At 39.4% G+C, this 19,017-nt stretch overlaps 1 long non-coding RNA gene across 2 annotated transcripts; it reads right to left on the bottom strand.

Annotated features, from left to right (window-relative positions):
- Nucleotides 1–515: 515 nt before the first annotated feature.
- LOC106045326 (uncharacterized) lies at nt 516–18,942 on the bottom strand. 2 transcript variants are annotated; one of them, XR_007164207.2, is made up of 4 exons: nt 18,769–18,942; nt 6,996–7,172; nt 5,784–5,873; nt 516–2,899 (listed from the first exon to the last, which is right to left on the bottom strand). It is a non-coding gene; the product is annotated as an uncharacterized lncRNA (long non-coding RNA). The 2 variants fall into 2 exon arrangements; XR_010831577.1 differs by lacking the exon at nt 516–2,899 and adding an exon at nt 4,665–5,709.
- Between the last annotated feature and the right edge of the window lie 75 nt (nt 18,943–19,017).

Here is a 19,017-nt window from a genome sequence, read left to right on the forward strand (position 1 = left end):
GCAGTTCAGAATATATTTGGGATACTTGAATAGATACTGCAGAGAAAATTTCACCTAAGTCTTGTTCTGAAAATTTAGTATCAAAAGTGTTGATTATCCTTAAAATCACAGCTAATATTTTAAAACCAATGTTACGGATTAATATTGTAATCTTGGTAGCATCATGTGTCCTGAGATGTGGCAGGTGTCAGACCACTCAGGTTTATGCCATCCCTGTTCTTCAGAGCACCTAGCATATCCTCAAGTGGTTTACTGAGTTGGGGATCTTAAGCTTCAGGAGAAAGAAACTTCCAGATACTTTCTGGAGGTAAGGAAATTACTTGGAAGATGGGAAATATTTCAGATAATTACTTTTTCTGCTTAGAGAGCTCTTACCTTATCTTTGTTTTACCACCGTTTCACTGATTTCAAGTGCTTTATCTTCCTATCATCCCATGGCAACACGCATCACATTTTATTCCTCTCACCAACTGTAAGAAATTCAATAATTCTGAATGGTACCATGAACTGTAAAGAATAGTACAAGCACATGCACTTTAGCACTGCCAACTGTGTTTGCTCTTGCTAATCTATTTTGCAAACCCAATAACCAATACAGTGATTAATATGCAACTAGCAGGGCTGTATGTAGCCAAATAACTACATAACACATTGGTACAAATAATTTGCAGCATGTAAAAAAGGATTTGGACATTCATAATGCTCAGTAAATATTTTTTGCAAAGCCAAGAGGAGGCAGAAGGGGTACCTGTTGCCTTGTCTAACTGACCTCTGCTAGCACCACCTCTGACTACCTCTGACGCCTGCAAGAGACTAGCCATCTTTATACCAGGAGCCTACAGTTTTGTTGCCATTTCCATCATTTTTTGTTCAAATCAAAGCTCAATTATAGTGCTGGATTGGCAGCTTTACATCAGGGAGCATTCTAACTTAAGCAGCAGTAACAGTTGCTCTGCATTATGCCCAAAAGTTAGAGTTGCTAAAGAGCTGAGGCAATCGTCCTTGGACGAGGACTTGCTAAGCATGTGAGATGTCCCACAGACTAATTAGATTTGCATTAAAACAATAGCATGCATTTCCCCGACACAAACTTCCCATAAAACATTCATGTCGTCGTGGAAGAAGTTTGCTGAAAATAATTAGGTTAGATAAAGATAGCGAGATAGTGTTTCTTATGGTCCTGTTGCTCTTAACATCTCTATTTCATAGTTATACTTTCATCACAAGCTACACCAGGTTTGAAATGCAAGGATAATTGAAGTCACAGTCTAGCTGTAAGTGCAGTGATATTAAATGTGGCTTTTTATCAACATTGGGAGCACTGACCAAAATGTGGCTGCACCACAATAGTTCAACTATTCACTAAAATAAATGTCCCATTTTCAACTTCACTAATGATAAGTATTCTACTTTTTTTTCAGCTTTGTCACTGGATTTGTCTTACTTCAGAATAGTGCTGTATAAGACTGTAATAGTAATATGAAAACCCCAGAGCAGGACCCCATTAAACTGGAAGGTGGACAGAGCAAGGCCAGTCCATACCCTAAAAATCACATTTGAATTATGGATGGTAGCTGCACTTGCAAAATAAATATAGGACAAACACACAGAAGTCCCCAGATACCAGCACACACCAGCCTAAGTCATCCTGTGCTGAGTCCAGATTCTGGTTTCTCATAGCGCTTGGAAGGACCAGCAGCAGTCTTGAGGGGGTGCAGAGGGCTCTTACTGATATGAACGCATGATGAGAAAAGCACAGCTGTACCCTACCCCAGGATTCTCTTGATCTTGCCAAACAGCCTGCAACGTAGAGAGCCAAGCTGCTCATAAAGCAGTGACCTGAACTACTGCAGTTTACAGACAGCCCGTGAAAATAAAACGGCACCAGTTTCACTTTTCTGCATTGTTTCAAACTCCAACTTCCATCAAGTCCTGCATCAACCTACGGCACCATACGAACTCTTACAGCTTGTCAGTTTTTGTACATCAGAGACATAATCCTAAGGAATAAGAGCACTTGCAGCCCTTTAGTTAGGTTACGCTCAGATTCCCTTTTTTTTTTTTTTTTTTTTTTTTTAAAAAAATCACCCTCCCCAGCTTAGAAGACTCAGTTTCTCCACCAAGTGTTTTCTGAACATTCAAGAAAGTTTCTCACAAAGAAAAGCCTATGGGATAGCATGAGCCTCCTACATGAAAGCAAGGTCCCTTCTAGAAGATTCCTATATCCAGTAACATTCACTTTGACGTTTCTGGAGTTTCTATAACCCAAGTTACAATACTTGCTTTCTGCCATTCATCCTGTCCGTTCACCTCCTAAAATTGATTAGGATGAAAATCCAAGAACCCCTCGATGTAAGCTTGCAGCCCTGCACTAGTTTGAGAATTGTAGCCATTTTTTACATGAACTGTTCATTGAGGAGCATGCATTAAACCAATTGGCAGCATCAAAACTGCCACAGAGAGACAATTCTTGACCACTTTTCCAGTTGATCTGAGTCTGTGTCTAATCATGGTGAAGCTATGATGAGATATAACACTTGAAGGAATTGAAGGAGTAAAACTGATGCAGGTCTGTAGAGGGGATTAACGTGTAGACTTCTGTTCTGTAAAAGGTTACTAGTCTGTAACCTATTATAATAGATTAAAATTAGACAGAATGGAGTCTACGCATGAAATGTTTGCTTTGTCAGTAACAGGGAAGCTGTAGTAGGCACGATTTCCAACTGTTTTATAGTACTACCTAAAACATGTATCCCTTCCTGCCTCCTCAAGGGGTTCAGAAGAGGAGCCACAAACCATATTCCCAAAGAACAGCTGCAACAGGTCAGGTTCAGAACTCAGCTCAGCAAAGCTCCTCATGTACTGGTTCTCATTCACAGGTTTGTAGCAAATCTAAGTTCTGAATTCAAACAAAAATAAGCAGTCGATTTTCTTAGCTTGTTTTCAGTAGCCTTCAGAGAAACCAGTTAAGAACAGAGATGCCAGTAAGATGACCAATATGCACTAGGACACTAATTACTCTAAGCCATGTAATCTGTGTAGACCAGACAAACAGTGGAATGACTCAATGGTTTTTACTCAGAAGCTGTAGAACTTGAAGGCTCTGTGCATGCTTTTTTCCTTTCACATTTGAGGAAAAAATCACCTCTATGAGCTGGTACAGCAGCCTGCTACTGTCTCAAGCATGCTAACTGGTGGTTATGGAATATAGTTTCCATTTCCAGTTGAGTCTCTGAAGCCTTCATTTTTAAAAGTAAAACATTACCTAGAGAGAAGTAAAGAAGCCACCAAGTTGCTACTGAGCTATTGCATGAGAGGCCAGATTAAGATCTCTCTTACGGTATCTTATGGTAAATTTCCCCAATCAGAAGGAAAAAAAAATCATACTTAAAAATCAGTAATTTTAATATTGGTAAAACTGTGGCTTGCTTGCCTAATTACAAAAGCTAAATATTGAAGAACGCTACAGTTGATGTAAGCAGTTTCACATCAACTGTATGTATTTCCCTAAATCCTCATTACATGGTTACTGAAATATTTGAAGAGTTTCACCAAGTGGATACAAGTTAACTACTGTACTTTTCTTTATTCATTGCTTGGTTAAGTAGGTACAATATTTGAAAAATGTTTTATTTTGGATGTTTTGTCTAGCTTTGCTTTTTCCTTCCTGGACACATTTAAATACAGAGCTTTTTTTTTTTTTCCCTGTATCTTTCTGATATCATACAAGGGACAGAAAGAACATGCCTTAAATTCACAAATTATACTTAACTGAGATTTAAGCTTTCTGCAGGACCTATTCCCTCTAACTTTTTACTTTTTAATCAGGAAAAAAAATAGAAGTTATGAAATAAGATAAGACATCTGGACATGATTACTATTTACTTTTTGCATAGAACTGATGCAGTAAAATTGTCGTGAGTGACCTATTCACTATATCAAACACTAAAATCCAAACTCCAAAGTTATTTGCATTTGAGTTTGAGTCATATGAATTCAAAAACATTTCCAGTTTGTTTCCCCCCAATCATTTACTGTTTGATAGACACAGAGAACTTAGACACCTAAGACCACCATCAGAAGCTACAACAGGTTTGTAATGGGAACCCTGTGTTTTCTGGGAAAGGCTTGTAAGTCTAGTTTCTCCTCCGCTCCCTGTCAGTGAAATAAATGTGTTTCGATCATAGAAGAGAAAGCTCTTATCTTTACACTCTTCTGTGGCTGGGGGTGGTGATTATCACTACTGCTACAGATTATTGTGAATTATCTTACTGTCCATTTAGACTAGGATACTACTGGTCACTCCACATCTTGGCGAAAAAAAGGCCTTAATGAAGAGCTTAAAAAAAAAAAAAAGCAAAACTGCTAGCATGGGAGAGAAATACCACCCTTATTTCAGACAAAGTAAATGGACACAAATGGATTAAAGGACAAATCTGCAATGAAATGCAAGTGTCTAGCATCCATTACACTCCCATAAGAATTATTCATCTAAGCCCTTTTATCGGCCTTGGCCTGCACACTTCGTGTCACACACACTGTCACAGTTAAGAACTGTAGCACATGCTGTCCAAGTTCTGTAGCAGTAATCACCCTTGTGTTTGTATGTATAACCTCTACAATTATTTAATTACCAGAAGAGGAGAGAGGATGTGGGTTGAATATCCAGTCCTGAAGCATCCCAAATTCCCAATTAATACTGCCTTCTCTGAGCATATAACTTATTATTAAAAACAGAGCCATAATAAGACACTTCAGTGCAATGGATATCTCACCCATCAATGCCAGACTTGCTCACAGCTTGAATTTCCTTCACTTACAGTCAGCCACAAGCCTACAGCATCTGTTCCTAGATGATGGCAATAGCAGCAGCTGCCAGAAGAGTGTATACATTGTCCTGTTGGCTTACCTTCAATTTCTAATTTGTATGCTCTGATTACGTGAAAGGTCTTCATTTTGCAAAAAAAAAAATACAGGCATGCAAGTGAGCATTTTCCAAATCCAGTGAAAAATTTAAGCCTCCTTGACCATTTAGGACCACCTGAGTCAAACTTGATTGAATGCTTATAAATACCTGAAAAGAAGGCTATAGTCTGACAAGCTTTTAAAACAGCTAAAGCTAGAGCTAATATAATTAACAGAATAAAACTAGCCCCATACTTTTTATATTTATATCGCCATCACGTGGAGTTAAACATACTGTTACTGTAGTCTAAAGCTTAAAAAAAAAACAGGTTGTGAAAAAGCATGTTAAATACATGTTTTATAAAGAGGCTTTGCAAAAAGCTAAGTGCCTGTGTTACTTTCAGAAGTGATATACAATACAAATACAGCCACTTGAACACATCGTCACCCCATTGGCTGGTTAAAGAGGGGAGGAAGGAGGAAAATACATCCTGCAACCGATCTGAGTGGTTTTCAGAATCTTCTTCTCCCTTAAGTTGGATGATGGTTTCCCAAAAGACATGCTGTTTCCTGACTTCTTAAGACTAAATCCTTTAAATATTGGATGATGTCCACCAGAAAAAAACATTGGCCAGAGGGAGGAGAAAAAAATGTTCTTTACTGGCAGCAATAAGGAACTTCCCAAAGAGTACAGCTTTGAATTCTCACTCTATGTAGTTTTTATCTGCATGATATTGGGACTCCTCTTCTGGTTCACCTCTTGCTTCAACTTTTAGCTTTCCTGGTGTCAAGGAGAACAGAGAGCTACTGCAGAGTGAGCACGATCTCTCTGAAACCAAGTCTTTTGGAATCCTCCCGCTTCCCAAGGCATGCCTCACCTCAGCTTAGCTGGTGCAACAACGTTCTCCTCTGGGGTACCAGCAGTAACATCATTCATCCTTACATCTGGTGTCTCTAAAAATGGTTCACTGCATAATGTAGGTAAAAGAAAGTGAGGAAATTTTAGGGTGTGAATTGTTAGCATTTGCAAGAAAAATCAACTCTTGTAATGCAAGCTAGGCAAACAGGTGATGATTAAGGTATCCTTCAGAAAGGCACTTCAGGATCCTTATGTGAATCCTAACTGTACCTTAAATTATTTACATTATATTATATCACTCTGGGTGGGTGACTAACACCCTGTTATCACTACTACCTCTGTGTTCTTCCCAAAGCTGACATTTTTACAGCCAGACTGTAGGTGGCAGCAGTTCTACAGTTATTTATTTTGCCTCTTGTGAAACTAGGTTGTGGGAGTACAGTCAGAATGAAGAGAAAAAAGCAGCATTCTCTCTCTGGTTGTCAGAACACTAAGATGTAAAATGTTCTTGTTTCCAAAGGGATGGTGGTTTGTTTGTTTGTTTTTTATACCCAACCCCCTGGAATTTGATCATGCTCTGGGTCTAAGAGAGTAGAGTCAATTCTCTTTGGGGTGTACTAAGTCATCTTTCTCAGGGAAGGGAGATGCACTGTATTTTTTCAGAACAGAATTCATGGCCGCCTGGGCATATTTCGATATCTAGAAGCAATACCGTACGGTTTTCTTCAAAAGTATATCATTCTCTTTTGTGTTTGATAAATACTGGACACGTGGCAGAAGCTGAAGTAGGCGGTTAAAAAAATTCACTTAGAACCATAAGATTCAGTTTTATGGATTGTGATTCAATATTCAGTGTGAAAACAGTGAGAAATCCAGATTAGTGGTAAAATCTAGATAGCATGTACAGGTGAGCGCTCTAGAAATAGAACTGTTTCTCTGCTGAGTTGAACAAATTTGGCCTGGCTTCCACAGGGTTGGAGCTAGTAAGAGCAAACTAAATTCAAATCCTTCCTAAGCTCCTTAATGAACCTGATACAGTTAAGGTGTAACCCAAACATCACAAGTGACTAAAAATTGATATATTTTTGTGCATGCAGTTATACAAAGAATATTATGACTGTGGTATCAGGCTCAGCAACACTACATCAGTGTTCATGTAGGTAGTATATCTTTATTTTATGTACCAACACCCGTACCCTACCCAAAATACACCATGACTATCTTTACTTACATTATATTATCTTTTATTCACCCCTCCAAGTCCCTGTTTGCCAGATGAGCAGTGGTATCTTGTTCTATTTTCCTTGCTGCACATGTATTCCTGTATCTTGTTCGGTGAAACGTAGTAACATTGGGGGTGGAGGCATGTTGTTGATGTGCCCATTGCTTTTTTTAATGTTACTCATACCTACAATAAAAACAAACAAACAAAATTAAGATTATAAATGCAGCTTCACAATCACCTTTTGAGTTGGTCCTCCCCTGCCAGAGAACACTGTCAAGGCGCAACAAAGTTGAAAGTTACAGCCTCTCAGCTACTTGTAGTCCTAATACTTCAGCAGCCAAGGCTTCCTCCCACCTATACACTAGAGTCCTGACTATCTGTTGTTGGTGGCTTTTTGTTTGTTTTTTAAGTATCGGTTAGCCTTAGCATTGATGTCCTTTAAGGAGACATTATTAGATTCAGTCCTTAACAACAAAACAACCTTGAGAGCATGGCCTTAAGGAGAGTTCTGCTGTTAAAACAAATTTTGTATTAAAACAAAAGGAAAAAGCAAAGCATCAGTCAAAGTTATCACAAAGAAAACAACAGTCAGGTCAGTAGTGCTGGACTTGATGATCTGTATCAGTACTGCCAAAAGTGAAATGGTTTGCATCACACTGTAATGAACCCACTACAGCATTCAGCACTGAAGCTAGCTCTGAGACCTGGAAATCTGGCCCCAGACTAGGCAGGCTTCAGTAAGGAAAACAATCTCTGACTCTCTTTACCCTCAGCACCAATTTTATCTAAGTGAATTATTTCCTACTATTTGACTTATACGATTAAAGAGTGAATCCAATCATGGGATTGCAGATCTCAATATAAACCGCTACATTTCAGGTTCTGTAAGTGGTAACAAATGTTAGAATAATTTTAGATCTCTTTACCAGTATTATTTTAGTTTGATGATAAATATTCATTTCAGATCAATTGAAAAAGGTAAACTTCCTTGGAAGAGCTATACAAGAACAACTCAGTGTCCTTCACCTTCTCAAAGTTGGAGCTTAAGAGTGTCTCTGTATAAATTTACGAAGGAAATCCATTGGTACATCTCTGGCTACAGCCCAATCTGTGCATGGTGGATCACATCCTAAAGCGTCCTGACCCCATAGCAAATGAAAGATCACAATCTTTCAGCCTCTGGCATATTGGTTTCTGTAGGCAGTCCTCAGTTGAAGTAATTGGAGGACCAAGATCCCTAGGCATGGTGTGCACCTTGCTGTAGAACCTCTCACATTTTGTGTGCCCACTTCCCAGTGACTTTCAACTCTTCCTCCTGACATCATTTTCTCAGCTGGATTTTGAAGCTAACTCTCCAACTCTGATGGACGCTGCATGTAGCATTAAGCACGTTTTGGAAAATGATGTTTGGAGGTTCTGCTTTCTGGTTTTCTATGTCACAGCCTAAACTTGTCTGCAGAACCTCCCCGTGTCACTCTTACCCGTTTCACCACAGAGTCAGTTCCTCTCTAGCATTTCTCAAAAGCCCCTCCATATAGCTGGAAACAAGAGCCCCTGCCTTCACCCCCTGCAGACAATTTATAATAGTCTTTTCCAGACTCTCACAGCCAGTTATCCATTTGCCTTGGCAAGCAGAGCATCTATAACATTCTGCAGCTCAACTTCTGCTAGTTCACTCCTTCTACTCGTTTTTCACGCTGGGGCTTTCCTTGATCACAAGCTTGCAGTGCTCATCAACAGTGCCACAGTTCTGCCACTTTTGGTGAATCCTGTTAAGGCATAGCCTAAAAACACTCAGAGGGTACAGACCGTCTCTACCAGGAGACAGGCTCACAACATTTTCTCTGCAGAACTAAGCCCTACATCCCTCAGGAAGCTGAACCAGATTCCTTGCCACAGGATCACAAAGTACATGAGTTCTTCAAAAATAGAAAGGTTTTCTGAAAGATTTCTCATCACTCCACACTTCTACTCTGAATAAAAAACATTTAGAGCTCAGGAAAAGGGGGGTGAAAAAAAAAACATGGCATCTTAAAAGCACTTAAACTCACCCTGCTGTTAAGTATCTCAGAAATTCCATATGCAATGAAAAAATAAGTAGGATATTTTCTGCTAGTATATTCCTCATAAACCATGCACTATGGCAGCTCTAGAGAAACTAAACTTTCAGCTCCTGTTGGGGCTCTTCAGGCTGTCATGAGACATCTTAATTAGCCTCCTATCAGGTGATGGGATCTTCATCAGGTGACTGCAGTGCCAATGTGCTTTTACTGGTATCCTCAAACACACGGTTTCTTCTCTGTGGTAATCTATATAATGTTTAGAAAGCTGTTATTTTAAGAGTCATTTCCTTAGCTCTGTGACCTTCTGGTGTACTACAATTCTTTGGCATTTAGTTTTGTTGTGGAAACCCTTCACGCTGTGGCAAGCAGCACACCGTACCCAGTTGTCTGTGTGGGTTAGTGTTTAATGGGATGGATTAGATGGAAATCCACTGGGGCTTTTTCTGTTTGTTCTCTATCAAGTTTGTCTCTTTTCTTATGTGGCCAAGACAGACACTGATAAATACTGACTCCATTTACTCAGAATTTCCTCTCTATTTTTACCTCTCTGGTCCTCATTAAACAAGTTTAGATTAATGAAGGAAGTCTGACACACTGCCCTCTTTTTTTTAAGACATATTTTAGCAAGTCTGGAGATTCCAGAGCTGCTGTTCATAGTTCGGGAGAAGTACTTGACTAACATAAATCTGACTTGTGAGCATTACCAAATCTGGAAATTTTGGAAATTGTTCAAGTTGTCATATGCCTTTTTAAGCTAGATGTTAAAAACAACACAACTATTTTCTTTATGGATTTGGGGGCAGGATTAATTTTGGGGTGATTTCCTTTAATTAGATCAGAAATACACCACTGTCTTACATATTTTATATCCATTGTGTCTGTTCTGTAATGCCTCTTTCAAGCATTTCCACGCAAGCCAAAATGGAAAAGATTTAGCAATCAAAGCCAGTGGGAGCTTCCCTTAATAGAAATGACCAGCGAGCATTTGGCAAAGTATTCTGTTGATTGCACACATTCTAAACAGAATCCAGAGGAGGCCCTTACAGCAGTCTTGGCACTGAAGCACATGCAGGGCACATGCAGGAGTTAAAAGGAGGCAGACTGTGTTTTTTCCATGATGATATGGCTTTGATATATGCATGGAAAAAGGGCACTTTGCATAGCTATTAAGACAACTTAATAACAAACATAATAAATCTAAATAGCTGTTTTTCTGCTAAGAGGTAACGTGATGGAAAAGAAAGACTCGTGGTTGGTTTTGGCCCCTGGGTAAAGAACTGTAACAGGTTTGGACATGCACTTCACGTGATCAGGCTTCTCTGCTGAAATCTCTGACCCGTTCTGGTACAAACATGAATCACAGTCTAAGTGAGAAACTCTGCTGCAGTCCTCAGAAAAATCACAACGTTCCTGGTGGCTTGAGATGATAATGTCCTCATTTGTGGTACTACCTGAACATTTTATGACTTTACGTTTACAGTATTTTGTCACAAGTAAGGAGTTATATGTTTATGGGGGGGGGGGGAAAATAAAGACCATCAATTACTTTCGCAATATTTTTCCCTTAAAAAAGCTGAGGATAGGATTTATTCACATCAAGAACTAATAAGCATCTGAGATGCAGTGGTGCCTGACAGTTTGAGGTCATATTGGATGAAAGTTAGAAGAAGTGGATTTCTTTTTTTAAAATGTAGGTCACAGTGATAAAAGGCATCAGTTTTATAGTGCAGTAATCTACTTTGCAGGTTACCTTCCTGCTCAGCATTTCTGTTTCAGTTTGTACAGCTCACAGCAGAACATTTTCTAGAGAGGGAATCACTAGCTCTAGTTTTAGGGAGACAGCATTTTTCGGCTAATGACGCTACTTTGTCACATAAAATATTGAGAAAATGTAGAAGATGAGTCATATGTAATTTGATCAAATCTCATCTTTTCCAGTTTCAAGTTTATTCAATGCTCTTTCAAGGTTTTAAAGCCACAGCTTAATTAAACTATTGGTAGATCAGGAGACTGACCTGTGGCAGCTATTCAGTTTTCATCTTTATACATGTTGCAGTATTTCATACAACCAGAAAAAAAAAAAGAAAAAACATACTACTTACTGCATGTTATTGAAGGATCAAAATAAGATTAAGTGTTTTTCTGTCTATGTCAATCAAAACCACTGTTTGGAGACTTGTGTGCTTGACACATTGCTTGTTTGTTTGCAAAGTAGGAAAGACTAAAGGTTACATGTGCTGCTAAACAGGAATTGGTCACCAGCTATTGCCTTTATTTTAGCTTTTCTGACTCTTTCTCCAGTCTTTGACTTAAAAGAGCAGAGTTTCTAAGTTATACTGGAAATCTACATATAGAACCCAGATTCTGAGACTTTTGCTCTAACAATAAGTTTGTTTTTATATTATGAAGGGGGCTGATTATATTGCTAGTATTAACAATCTATTGATGAGCACTTCTTATTGATAGGTGATTATTTTCAGCTCATAACTTCACCAAAATTCCTTTGTTTTGTATGGAAGTTGCCACTCCATGGCATCTGAATTGTTAGGACAGGGATGGTCTAGAAAAGAACTGCATGTTCAAGAGAGTGCTTTCCATAGGGCTCCCATGACTTTCCCAGCATCAGCTGGGAGGATTATAGCAATTAAAGCAAGTAACTCTGGAAGAGAGAGGATTTTCTCCTTAATTCTGCCCAGATGTGCTGTTATGCCTCCTCTGCTGTGCCAGAGTTCTTCTATGATTCTGGGCACATCACTTAAACCAAACTTTTCACAGGTAGTCTGTGTTCCTCATTTTCTAGTTGCTTGACTTGGACACTGAAGCCTGATTGCAGAAGTGCTGAAAGTACTCATATCTGCAACAGAAGTCAATGAGGGCAAATCTGAAAAAAAAAGAAAGTACTATACCAGTGTGTCCAACATTTCTAGTTGGGCAGGCCCTGTAGGACCTGCTGTATCAAATAGCAGGTGAGTCTTCTAGTTGCACGACCACCTCCTCCAAGTATTGTTATGGGATAGAGCAAGACATAGGAGGCAGGGCCATAGAAATTGTCCAAGTAGGGCACATACAGATTGATCTTAAGTTATAGTGTGGGCACATTCATCTCTCGAGATAAAAACTGTGGGAAAAATTAGGAAGAATCTGAGACACAGAGAATCTAACATTCATATCTTTGATCAACATTTCTCCAGACTTTTGTTCTATATCCTTAGAATAAGAACAGCATCTTTGTCACAAGGAGAGCATTTTTCTAACCTGGCTAGACCACAGTCAGACTCCAGCAGGCTCAGCTGGACCTCCCCAGAAGCATTCATGAAATCACCATGACTCCCATTTTACCTTCTTGCAGACCTATATACAGCTTGCAAAGCTAAGTCTTGCTTCAAGAAATATTTGAAGAGTTGTGCAAATGCTGTGCAGACTTACTATTTGCAGCCACATGGGCCCACTATTAGGATGTTTTCCGAACTTGCAGGGAAAGCAGAGATCCTTCCTCAGCCGCCAGCCCTGCACCCAGGTAGGTCAACAAGAGTTTGCCCTTGATGTGAATGCAAGCAGAACTGAGTTTTCACTGCGCTATCTAAGGGAGTGTCTTTGGGTGCAGCCAATTGTTGGCAGCACAGCACTAAAAGTTGGTAAGAGTTGCTGTAAATACACCCAAGGGCTTAAACAGTAGTCTCATATTCTTATTTGGATGTCTAGGTAAATAGACGCATTTGGAGACTTTGCAATTCTATTTCCCTACCCTCAGGTCAGAAAACTCACATGGAGACCTGATCTGTAAGTGCACAGTGCTGGGACCCTGAGCCTGTACAAGTACACACACCAGTGTCATAGCACTGCGCAGGGTTCCTTAACCTTAAGAGCAGGGCAGGCTATGCAAGCACAACAGTGTCCAAGCCAACGTGCCAGGAAACAGCAACACGATTACTTGGTCACATCACTTGTGGCTTTGTTTCTGGGATGTTTATTTATAGCTTAGAGTCCTCTGCACCATGCTTTTAAAAAGCATAAGAGAAAAAGAAAGAATAAAAGACTCTGTCCCATCATCACTCAGACCCCTTCGGTTTCAGCTTCCAATCAGGAAATCAAGAGAGGAACTGAGAAAGAAACTAGAATATGGAGAACACTTTGCTTCCTCCACTACTACCACTCATTGCTTTTCTTGTGCAGAGTAGAAAATAGACTGAGGTTCCCCTCTTTTCCCAAAACCCTGCTCTATCACAGCACTCCTTTTCTTGTTATAGCACATCCTCTTGCTTTTCATCAGCTTGTTGCATCTCATCACAAACGCAGATAGCACTGGTACTGTTTCAGATGTTGCTGTTTTACATACAGGATACATTCTTTAAAAAGCTTTCTAGCCCTCATGGCTCTGGAGAAAAGGCTGAGAAAAAGAGCTTTTATGGCACCAAATCCATGAGACAACTTGCTTTTCCTACTACCCTCCAAATTTTCTTTTATAATCTCGCATTTTTAAGAGGCCTGATCCATTACACTAGTGACTTGTCTTGACTCACCACTCACTGTTTTTAATCCCCCCAACATTACCAAATTACAAGGTCTGCTAACACCACAGAATTTGCCTAAAGTAAATCACAAGATTTTTAAAAATGCGTCTTTTGAATACTGATACTTTAAAAAAAAAAAAAGTAAAACTTCAGTTTTCATCAAAAGTAGAGAGAAAGCTTTCCACATATCCAGAGACTCTAAGATCAGAATTTTAAGAATATCACAAATTACGGTAGAGGCTTAAAGTCTGTAACCAGAACAGTTCAGGAAATCAGAACTTACTTTCTACCAACAGTTGAGCGGAAGATTTGAGCAAATTGCTGCACAAGCTCAAATAGCACCGAAGGGGCCACTTTGTGCTTCCATAATCTGTTTTCTGTTATATATTTAGATGGAGAAAGCTCTGTGGCAGAGGAAATCTCTTCCCTATGTATTTGTATAGACCTTAGCTGTCTGGAACCTCTTTCCTCTACTGTGGCCTTAAAGAGCTGCTACAGCATAAGACAGCAGTAATAAAAAGTCAACTTGGCTAAATTCTGCTATCTCTACAGAGTTAAAATCAGTCCTATTCAGTACACCCAACCCAAAAAGACCTCATAAATCAAACTCAGCACATATTTAATGAGAGTAACTAGTAATAAAAAGCAACAAAGGCAACAAGAACCAAATAGCTGTTCTCGTTTGCATTAGCTAGTTGCATGAGATGTGGCTGAGGTTCCAAAGCTGCAGTCACGTAACGGGAAGAACCTACACTTCTTGGAAAGGCAGTAGGGCCCCAGAACTGTGTTCTGATAGGTATAATCACGTAAAGGTTAGCAACATATATCATTCAATATGCAAAAGACTATGAAGAGAAACCAGACCCACTCACGTAGGAAGTACTGAGCATAGAACAGTATTATTCATAACATGGGGAGGGTAGGTGGGAAGAGATGGGAGTGAGTGCATTGGACTGGTAAGAACGTGCTGTCACTGAAATCAAATGGCCAAAAAAAAAAATCCTTCTGCTTTCAGGGGCTGGCCAAGATAGCTGAGTGATAAAAGAGTAGATTAACCACAATCTGTACTAGGTCTGGATTCTGAAGAACGGACTAGATCTGTTACCAGAAATCACAACTCTTAACTATGACTCTCCTTGCTGTAGGCTCTGATAACTAGTGTCCTTTACGTTATTACGCCATTGCACAGCACCGTAAATAATTTCTATAAACAACCATTTATGTTCTGAGAATACATGTACATAAGTACTGCTGTACACCACTCTTATGCAGCTCAGCCTCTGACCTAGACAAATAATTATCATCAGCCCAGGCAATGCTTTCAGAGCGGCCCGTACCTTTTGCAGGAAGCAGCTTCAGGGCCCAGGCAATCCAGCCAACCGGCAATTTTTTAGAGTGCTCTGTGTAGCTCCCCATTGAGAGCTGCTACCTTGCCACACAGAACGTACAAGCCACCATTTTTAGAGTAACTGAGAGGTTTGCTGTGAAATGCTCCTTGCTATTAGGCTGCATAGGAGAGAAGAAAGGAAGGAGGCCTGGCGTTACTTAGCCATACCGACAAGCAGCTAGGCCAACGATTCTAAAAATGATGTAGGTAAAATCACATACAGACACAGAAAGAACCGAGCAGAGAAGGTAAGTGATGATAAGCGATCTAGCTGTATAATAGCGTTAGATGAAGTACTGAACAGATGTACATTAAAACAAAGCAGAAGATGTCAGAACTAAGATTGTAACCATAACACCTAATGTGTTTATAACTAAATTAATTTTCTAAGCAAATTAGCAGGCTTACTTCATGGAAGATGAAAAATAGCTGTGTCTATCAGCTACTAATGCAAGAAAACTATAGGATCCTGGAAGAGAAAATATAGAAGACGCAAACTGTTAAACTCCCAGCTGCTCAGGATGACGATCTTCTTCCCATTACTGAGTGTAAGACCAAGCTAACCTGTGAAGTTATTTAACTCTATCTGTATCTCATGCACAAAAGTTAGCTTTCACGTAGAAATACAGGTTCATTCTCACTTCTATTCAGATTAGTGCTTATAAGTAAATGCTTAGTAACACCCTATTCAAGGTTTCACAATTATTGCTGTACTTTTAAATCTTCCTTTTTTTTTTTTACCCTGTAACTCTCTCTTGAAGTCCCCCTTTCTCTGTGAATTATGTTCATCATCGGCCATGTCTACAGCCTCATGGTTCTCATACTAAAATCTGCTAAATTGTAGGTTGGACTAGGTGATCTTGGAGGTCTCTTCCAACCTAGATGACTCTGTAAATCCTCCTTCCAGCTTTTCACTACTGAAATTTTCTCCTCCTACAGTTCTATCACTTTAAGCCAAACCACACTGGAACATCAGTCTTAGCACAGCTACAGATCTTAAGCACTTTGGAGGCAATATGAGACCTCAAATCTGAGTCACAGCTGTGCAGGAATAAAGCAAAAAGTATATTTGGGACGTGGCTTGTGTAACTGCAGGAGACACCATGCTGTTTTGAATTTTGCAAGGTATTGCTCGTGCCCATCTAAGTGCTGATGAAATACATGATGAATTGAGGCCAGATCATCATCCACCAGAACAAAGTAGTGCAGATGACATTAAGTATTTCTGTGGATGCTGCCACGTGCAGGTTTAGCAGCATCACTTAACTCCACGCACTGCTCTTGCCGCATTTCAAATTGGTTGGCTTTGCATATGTACCTTGGCTATTTAGATATTTTTATACTATTTCTATTGCCTACTTGTTAGATCTCAGCATATATTTTGTCTTAGAATGATAGCACCATTTAAAAAATACATATATATATATACATACAATTTTTAACTGTATTGTCCTTTTATGTTCCTTGTGGATTCAAATTACAGGAGATAATGGCACAGCTCACAGCAAACATTAACTAAATCCTGATAACTTTCTCTGAGGACAGGAGCATGTGCTGGATAATCACTGGCTACTATCCAAGGCAAATCAGCTTTAAAGTTGGAACTTCTGGGTCAAAAATAAAAAGTGGATTAACCAGGAAAGGATCTGGATATCATGGCCTAACAGGCCAATAAAGACAGGCAGCTAAACATTTTAAAAGGAAGCATCTCTCAGCAGCTATTTTAGATTTTCCCTCATCTCTTCCTGTTTCAGGACCGCAGATATAAGGTCAAAAGGAACAAAAAGATCCTGCCTCATTTCCAATAAGTACCTCAGAAACAGAGCAAATAAAGCAGGAAACTTTGACTTTTTTTTTTTTTCTAATTTGGGCATACCAACTAAAGTGAAAAACAATTACTTTAAAAGCCTCTGCTGCTCTTGGGTGCATATCTGTTTTCAGATATCCCTAGAGGAAGAAAAATAAAAAGCCTAGTTTTCAGAGATAATGCTTTGTTCCTAAGAAGAAACAGTATTAATTACAGGATTAAAAAAATCCAAGGCCAAAGACACCTGACCTTGTAAAAGGATATGTACTCACAGAGAAAGTGTAGTAACCTAAGACAAGACACAACTCCTAGATGCTCCTTTTTTTTTTTAAACCATATCAAGAAACTTAAATATATACAATCTCATTAAGTGAGATAGCCTAAGTGACTACATAATTAGGAAGCCTTACCTCTGACCTACTTCCCCACTTACCAGAGACCGTACTATACTGTAGCTAGAAATGGTTCTTAACATTTCCCTCAGCTCAAGAATGAAAGTGTGTCCTCCTTTAGGTTGAGCTTTAACCACCTGCTCTTCATCTGTGAGCTGATCTTGTCCAGGTGCAGCCCTGTGTTCTCCAGGAAAGCGACCACATTGTCTACCATTGCAAACTGCTCACACCTGAGTCCATGTTTTCTGTCTAGTTCCCCTAGTAGAACCAGGATTTGAAAGCTAATTGCTTACTTGGCTTTTCAGGTGAGAATCATGTGCTTTAAAACAATTTATATATCTAGAGCGGTCTGGGGACTTATGGTCCTGACCCTATTGTGAGTTTCAATAGCAATAACATTTCTGTTATGATATTGAGTTATAAGGAAGACAAACTTATATTTTAAATATAATTTAGAAAGAGGCTTTTCTTTAGGAATCTAGATGTTTGGGGAAGCTGATTCAGATCTCACAGGGAAACCTGAGCCTGTGTACTTGATAATGTGACCTTTTAAAATAAATCTACTAAGTAAGTCTGTTTAAGTTTTGGAGCTTTTCCACCTTGTCTGACTTCCTGGTACTTGTTTGTACAGGTCTTGCTCTGTGAGCATGCCTGTAACTAGCTGTGACATGGCATCTTTTCTTCTAAACTAATGTTATTTTGAAATGATTCTTGTGTTTTAAATCCATCTAGACTTCCTTCTTATAAAGCTTTGGTGCCCAGTTCTCTTCTCACTTGCTTTGCTTACTTCAATGTACTTGTTTCCATAGAGCTGATTAATGTTAGGTCTTAAGAGTACAGGAAGTATTGCATTTAAAAAGGAAAAACATTTCATTCAGAAGTGCTAAGTCATGAAAACCTGGACTTGGAACGGAATGGGCAAATGCATCTTTAGACCTACATCACAGAGCAACAAATGCAGGAAATGGGTCTCTGCATATGTATGTGTGTATAACCTGTATGAGACTTCAGTTCTTTTATTCAGAGGCAGAGAAAATCCTATGTGTTTCTAAGCTTCTTTCTGTAGCCTTAGTACCAATTTCAAACAAGCATGTCTCCATTCCTACCCAGAGATATAGTGCACAGCATTGACATCTGAATTTACTCCTTTGCCACTGGTGAAATCAGCTAACATGTGGACAGAGAGGAGGTGGTCAGCAGCACGGTCTCCATTTGTGACATGACTGAATTATATATATGGTGTTAAAGATAAGCATGTAATAACTCCCTGGTTTAAATAATAATAATAATAAAAAAAAACACTTTTTTGTCTCAACTCAGTCAACAGGTTTCTTATGATTTCACCTTGTTTCTTTTGACTCCATTTTTGTTCTGGATGGAAGTCCCGTATTTCAATACAAGAAATAGTTGCATCATCTCATTTATAGTGTTGCTTTTCTTGTATGTATGTATTTTTGTTGTTTTTTAACTTTTCTCATCATTTATGATTTTTTCTTTGTTAGTCTAATTGAATTCTGAGGTAAATAACTGGTGAGGTCTCATCTTATGTGGCCCTGGCATAACAGGAGCCCCTCACAGGTGCTTCTCTGGTGTGCTGATGAATTTTTGGACTAACTTACCTCAGGTGAGCCACGCTGGCTGTTGATCTGAGATGCTCTTCACCCTTAGCAAATGGGAGGCTTAAGACTCAGTGAAAGGATGTTTGGATTATTTCGCATAATGTCTGTGAGCAGTTAAACGCGGCGCTGGCTGCCTTTCTTCAACCATGGCGAGATTCGTCTGGGAGACCCGGCTACGCGCTACTAAAACTAGCACGTTACTGACTGTGGGTGCCATTTCACGGACTTTAACCGACGAGGACGCCTGCT

This window comes from Anser cygnoides, chromosome 4, assembly GCF_040182565.1.
Source record: "Anser cygnoides isolate HZ-2024a breed goose chromosome 4, Taihu_goose_T2T_genome, whole genome shotgun sequence".
Lineage (NCBI taxonomy): Eukaryota > Metazoa > Chordata > Aves > Anseriformes > Anatidae > Anser > Anser cygnoides.